Source organism: Peromyscus maniculatus, chromosome 18 (genome assembly GCF_049852395.1).
Source record: "Peromyscus maniculatus bairdii isolate BWxNUB_F1_BW_parent chromosome 18, HU_Pman_BW_mat_3.1, whole genome shotgun sequence".
Taxonomy (NCBI): Eukaryota; Metazoa; Chordata; class Mammalia; order Rodentia; family Cricetidae; genus Peromyscus; species Peromyscus maniculatus.
This window is the reverse complement of record NC_134869.1, coordinates 49,875,140-49,881,765: the sequence shown is the minus strand read 5'-3', so window position 1 is coordinate 49,881,765 and position 6,626 is coordinate 49,875,140. Positions and strand designations below refer to the sequence as shown.

The following is a 6,626-nucleotide window of genomic DNA, read 5'->3' as shown; positions in this document are numbered from 1 at the left end:
GAGAAGGTTGGTTGTACATTTAGATCCTGGCTGACCCATGGCTGGCAGCTGAGTAGCCTGACACATTGCATCAAGTCTCATTTATTCATACAAGTAAGATCTGCTTAATGATTGATTTATCCTTCGAGAATTTTGAGACCCAGACCAATTTTTTTACCCCTTCCTCCCACTAATATTCTTGGTAAATACAAATAGCGTAGTTTTATAAACACTCTTTTAATAAACCCCAGAAATGGAGCCAAGACTAGCATCCACAATCCCGCTTTCGGGAATAAGCCCCTCTCCCTCAGATCATTAGTCCTTGTGAAAATACCACATCCAGTTACACAGACTAGCTGGTGTGGTCAAATAAAATGGTAAAACTCAAAATGAAAAACCTTTTGTATGCGGGGATAAACGAAGTAAAATAATTCTCCTGCCAGCTCAAATACATCCAAACATCTTGGGAGTTCCGGAACCTTCAAAATGAAGATGAATTTGCAAAGATTAACAGTGACAGCCATTCTAAGTAGACAAGGATAGCAGAGGCCAGCCTGGTTTTTAATGAGGAAGAACAAACCCAACCATCAGGAAGTCAGTGACCCCAGTGTCTGAGGATGACATAAGCCTCCCATATCCTTCTCGCCACCACTGTGTCTCCATCCTAGAAAGGTCAAACTCCTCCAAGCATGTGAAGATCTAAGCAATCCATATTGATGCATGCTTATAAAAAATGCATATAAGGAATAATATATTTAACAAAATCGCTGTATTAAACTATGTGTATGTATGAACAATGAACAAAGGCTTAACTACTCAGGTAAACTTGAAAGCAAGGAATAATAACGGTAAATACATTTAATACTTGCTACCATGTCCTGGGTACCAATCTCAGTACTTCACATGCATTAACTTGTCTAACCTTCCTGACTCCTGGAAGACACAATTATCATCCCTATTTTGTGGTTAAGGGAACAGAGGCTTAGACAGAATAATACCCCTAAAGTTAAACACACACCAAATGATGGAGATGACATTTTTAATATCAAGTCCTCAGAAGTTGGACTCTTTTGATTTGCTCAGAGTAGCTGAGGACGATGAAATTTTGTGTTGGAATCTCAGGAGTGAGGCAGGACAGACAGCCCTTGTAATCTCCTACCCTCTGCATGGAAAGCTGGACCCACCTGAGATCCTGCCTAAGCTGGATTCTGGGAAGTTCTGTCTTAACAAAGCACTGAGGAAACTGTCCACCAGTTCAGAGAAGTGGTATTGAAGGAGGGAAGAAATCCAGTCCAAACACTAGAAACCCCAAGATCACCCTGCCCAGGAGTGGATTCCAAAGTCATACTTACATGATATAGTGTTAAACCTAGAAATCACAAAGAGAAAGACCAGTTCTTCAATTAGCAAAAAAGTGAGCTTTATTTAATACTGGCCAGAAAGAGAGACACTGGCCAGGTCCATACCCAGGATTTCCAGAGAATGGCTGCTAGCTACATTGACCAGATGCCTCTAAATGCCAAACCCACAAGGATACATACTTCTCACCTTCATCCAGTCAGGGGCAAGCATACATCCCGATGAACTTCCTGCCTGAGTGTGATCAAGTTGGGTCAAACAGACTTGTCGAGGGGAGCGGAAACATGTAGTTTGTTACATGAACACCAGCCTCCAGCATCTCAGGAAGTATCCCCTCTTAGGCAAGTGGGGTTTGCCTGTTAACTTTAGCCCCAGAACAGGAAAAATGGCCCCAAAACAAACTCTGAACCTCTGAATAGATATTTAAAAAAAAAAAAAGAGCTCAGAAGCACATAAAGACACTCCCGTGAAAGGTGGGTATCAAATACATCACAGAGACCTAAAGCGATCTAAAAGAGGCTTATTACGACCTTTTAAATATTATTTAAGAGAAAAAGAATGACCAAAATGATTGGCATAAAAAGGAAAGTTGTTTTAAAGGGTCCATATACATTCTAGCATAGGAAAGGCAGCCATTAAACCTGTCAAGCTTTAATGAATAAATTATGATTTTTCTCTTAAAGATTTATTTATTTAATTTTATGTGTTTGGGTATTTTGTCTACATGTGGACATGTGCGTGCATGTCTGGTGCCCGAAAAGATCAGAAGAGGATAACAAATCCCTTGGAACTAGAGTGATGGACAGTTGTGAGGTGCCATGTGCATGCTGGGAATCGAACCTGGGTCCTCTGCAAGAGCAGTGGCCAGTGCTCCTAATCTGTGAGCCATCTTTCACACACACACCCCAATCATGACTATTTAAACTGAAAAAGAAAGTGAGTTCCAAGTGTGATACAGAACCTAAATATTATCACCACGGCTGCATGTCATAAAAATGAAGACATTCACACAAGCTAGCAGAGAGAGAAGACGGACTGCCATGGCAACCAGCTAGAGCTCACCCATCACCACTGCCTTCTCAGAAACAATAGGTTCCAGAAGACAGCAGAAGAAAATCTTTCGGATGCTAACGGGACACAACTTATTTGAGCTTTCTATAACTTGCTGTGCTTTCGCTTCTAAACGAGATTAAAATAAAGATCCTCCCAGACTTCCAACGACTGAAACTGCTTGCTACCAAGACCTTCAGAGAGATACCAAAGGACCAAGTGCCAGGACAAAATTAAACTCGTGAGGCACAAAAACACACTGGCAAATAGAAATAAGCAAATCTCCATATTGTTGGGAAATCTCCATCAGCATTGGCTGTGAAGATACAATGTCATGTCAACAATAACACACAAGAAGGGGTCACTTTGGAATGAAGGCGTTTAAAGATATTTGTCTATCTTAGGAGAGGTGGACACGCGGATAAACTTCAGACTTTGAAAATGATGTCATAACCGTATAAACCATGTTAATTGAGGAAAAAAATATTTCTTGGCTGTCAACTGAATGCCCTTGGGGGGAAAAATTTTAATATGCATTTCCAGACCTTCTTGGAAGTTCTTGTCCAGAGTGTCTGGAAGGGTGTCTCTTTCGGTGTGAGTTAGCACAGCCTGCATCCAGACGAAGTTTGCTGGAAAGTCATAATTGATACTGTCTATGCCCAGTGGGACTTGTTTTCTGGGTTCTTCCTTTGGGGTCCTCAGGATGAAGAGACCAACTGTGAGCCAGGAAATATCAGAAAGTCAGAGTGCCAAAGGGAGATGACGCCTAGGTAAGTACCTTGGGTTCCAATGAGAAAATTCTCTGCATTCTCCCTGGCATGTAATATTTTTCCAGGTGACTGGTTCGAGGAGGTAATTTAGTAGATCCTGACCATCGGAAGCAATTTATTTTGAAGTGACGATTTAAATTGGGTATTGGCAGGAATTGAATCTTTAAGCTAATGAGTTTAATTGAGTATCAGGAAGTGTTCTCCTTTTTCCTTAATCTTTCTTTTTTTTTTTTAACAATGATGTAATAACCATTGGCATTCTCTGTGTAATAGCAGGAAGGCTTAAGTGCTGAAATGTTTGAGCAGTACTGTTGGAGAGAAAAGTGCTCTGTAAAAATATGGAAAAGTTATTAGCTCCCTCCTTAGCCTGGGTGAGAAGCAGAAGTCGTTGTCTGAAAGTCCAGCACAAATTGGCTTAGCTAAAACCCAGAGCCACGTACTGGCTCCTTGGGTAGAAGTCTCCTGATCTATAGGTGAAGAGTATTACTGATTCCTTGGGTAGAAGTCTCCTGATCTATATGTGAAGAGTATTATTGGTTGTAATTACTTTATGTAATTACTTGGTGAAAATCTGTCTCTCAGGCCAAATTATTAGCACCAGAAGGCTAGGAATAGTCCTATTTTGTCCGGCATTGTATCCCCAACTGCCTAGAAAATGGAGATTATACACGTCTGTTGCAATTTCCACTGGACGGGCTCTGAATGAACTGTGGACCTCAGTGCCTGTGCCTCGGCGTAGCAGTGGATGGTGTTCTGAAGGCTGACACTCGCCGACATACACAGAACAAGCTTGAGCATTGTCCATAGCCGTCATTCCCTGACTGCCTTCTCTTGTTCAGTCACCTTCCCTGACGAGGCTAAGTATTTCCAACATTGCCTTATCACCCGTGAGGGTCTGTCAGAGTATTTCAGGCTCCCAGGGTGCGTAGACGGACCAGGCCAAATGAGCATTTGCAATGTAGGAGGATGTAGTCTTCCGTGTAGATTTTGAAACAAGTTCTAGAATTCTTCCTGTGTAGGAGAAGCTTGACGCTGAGCCCTTGGATGTTTTCTGGAGAGTAACTTTCCCTGGGCACTGTCTCATCTCCAAGGCTGACTGTCTGGCCCAGCTCTGGGAACACATATCCATCACTGTTTCAATTTTATGACCACAGTTCTCTCAAGGGCCCCCAGAGTTTTGCTGTTGCCTGGGCAAATTTCTTCAGCTCCCCAACCTATTGGTGCCTGGAGACTGGGGGGAAACACAGACAGTGAAGTTGAGTGTCTCCTGGAGTGCTCGGGTCTGACATTTCACAAGGGCAGAGCACAGGCAGACCGAAACAGCAACAGAGAGCCCAGCCCGCTCAGGCTCCTGTGAGCCTTCCTGTCTGAGTTCATGCGGCTCTCGCTCCCAAACGGAAGTGGAAAACCAAATAAAGTCAACTCCACGGAGGTCCCGGGGACTAACACTGAGCAGCCTCAGGAATACCACAGTGATGCATCATGATTCATGTTATTACAATAAATGCCTAAGAAAGTAATAAGGATTTGGCACTTAGTATAAAGCATTGGCAAGACAGCTTGAAAGTTTTCTGCGTGTTGTCAAGGATAGCCCGGGACATTTTCTCTCACTGAGCAACAGGCATTAGCAATGTTATCTATGGTAGTATAGGAGTTACTCACAAAGCTTTATTAAATGATGTCAAGCTCCCTCCCTCCATGTGTTCCTTTCTTTCCTGGGAGAGGCTTCAGAACAAACACTAGGCTGTTTTTCCCAGTGTGTCTCCAACAGTCTACTATTAGAAGATGAAACACATACCCAGAGGATTAGCAATTCAGAAACCACCTTCCCCAAAGTGACTCACTTGGGGCAAAAAACGTGCGGAAGAGCTGAACACATCCCCTCCTGATTTAATGCCATTCCCGTTTATAGAGTCGGCTCTGCACAGGACAGGAGCAAGTTTAGACACAAAGCGCCGCTACAGAGCTGGCATTTAGGGGATAACAGAGAAGTAGTCCGGCTAGTTCTCTTAAGTTCTCCAGAGCATGGCGAAAGCTCGTGGCCTTCCTGGAAAAGAGGTTCTCTCCTAGAGAACAACAAAATCATCTTGGATCTCCTCCAGCCGCTGGTGCTACCCGTGCAGGTCAGCATTGAGACGGCTGCATCATACAGACAGGTCCCTCAGTGGTGGGATGATTTGAAGGCAGGCAGAGTGTGTAGGAAAGAGGTTGACCCTTCATCTTTCTGCTTCCCTGTTTAATACGAGGGATCTGGATGGTATCTACCAAGGCTTACCAGATCTATACCCTCAAGCAATGTCAGTCAGGAAAAAGAGGAGGGAGAAGAGAGGTACTTCTGCAGGACAATGGCTTTCTGCTCCCTGCGATACCAGGCCTGCCACCCACGATCTCTCCACAGGTCCTCTGCTCCCTGCAATAGAAGGCCTTCTCCAGTTTGGCCAAGGAAATTTGGCAAACCCTCCATGGTTTGGCAAGATAAGGTTAGGTGCTTCCCTGACTCATCCCACTAGTATGATGAACCACAAGGTTTACCTGGCAAGCAACGGCTTCCCGCCACGTGGGACTTTTCGAGTTAAAATGAGGACGGTCGCCCCAACTTGCCATGTTCTTTGTGCTGACCGTCCGTCCCCCGACGTCTTGTCTTCTGCGATCGCAGTTCACGTCGAGCACGCCAGCCTGTCAGTTGGTGGAGGATGGGTTTGGAGTCATTTACCTTTGTAGCCCTTGACCTGGGGCAGAAAAAATAACCGAAAGCTATTACTGCCACAGAGCCTTAGGGCTGAACGGACGAGACGTGACTCTTACTCCTGTGTCCCACAGCTTTCCCAGATGTCTTGAATCTAGACGTGGAGACTAAGGTGGTACCTCTGTGTCCTCCACCCACCGCAGCTAAATGGATGTCTGGCTCCTGCATCTTCCTCTCCAGCATCACTCCCCTTGGTTATTAGAATGAAGAGATTAAGGACTAGGAATCTTATTTCTTTTCTTTTTGTTTTTCTGAAACAAGGTCTCACTGTGGGGCCCTGGAAGGCCTGGAACTCACTTGGTAGCCCAGGCTGGCCTCAAACTCACAGAGATCCACCTGCCTCTGCCTCCCGAGTGCTGGGATTAAAGGCGTGCGCTGCCACACACACCACACCCCCCCCACCCCCCCACCCCCGGTAGAATAATTGCTGTTACTACAGTTAAACTCCCTTTGTCGGCCATTAGTGGAATATTTGTACATAAGAGCTAGGGTAGTCCCAGCCTTTAACTTTCTGAGTTTACATTCAAAACAATCCCTACTGCCCCCATTTTCCAGGTGAGAATGTGGTTGCACAGAGGAGTTAAATAACTCCCTCAAATGCCCACAGTTACAGGCGACCCAGGGCTGTGCCCCCTTAGTGGGGCTCTCCACTGCAGAACCTATGTTTGTAACCCCAACCCTCTCCTGCCAGAGGCCCGAGCGAGCCTGCACCAGTGTGGGAA

The 6,626-nt window shown here is 44.9% G+C and overlaps 1 long non-coding RNA gene across 1 annotated transcript; it reads right to left on the bottom strand.

Annotated features, from left to right (window-relative positions):
- Positions 1–2,839: 2,839 nt before the first annotated feature.
- Positions 2,840–6,318, bottom strand: LOC143269197 (uncharacterized). The gene is made up of 4 exons (XR_013045612.1): positions 6,202–6,318; positions 5,691–5,887; positions 5,434–5,568; positions 2,840–4,666 (listed from the first exon to the last, which is right to left on the bottom strand). It is a non-coding gene; the product is annotated as an uncharacterized LOC143269197 (long non-coding RNA).
- Positions 6,319–6,626: the final 308 nt, after the last annotated feature.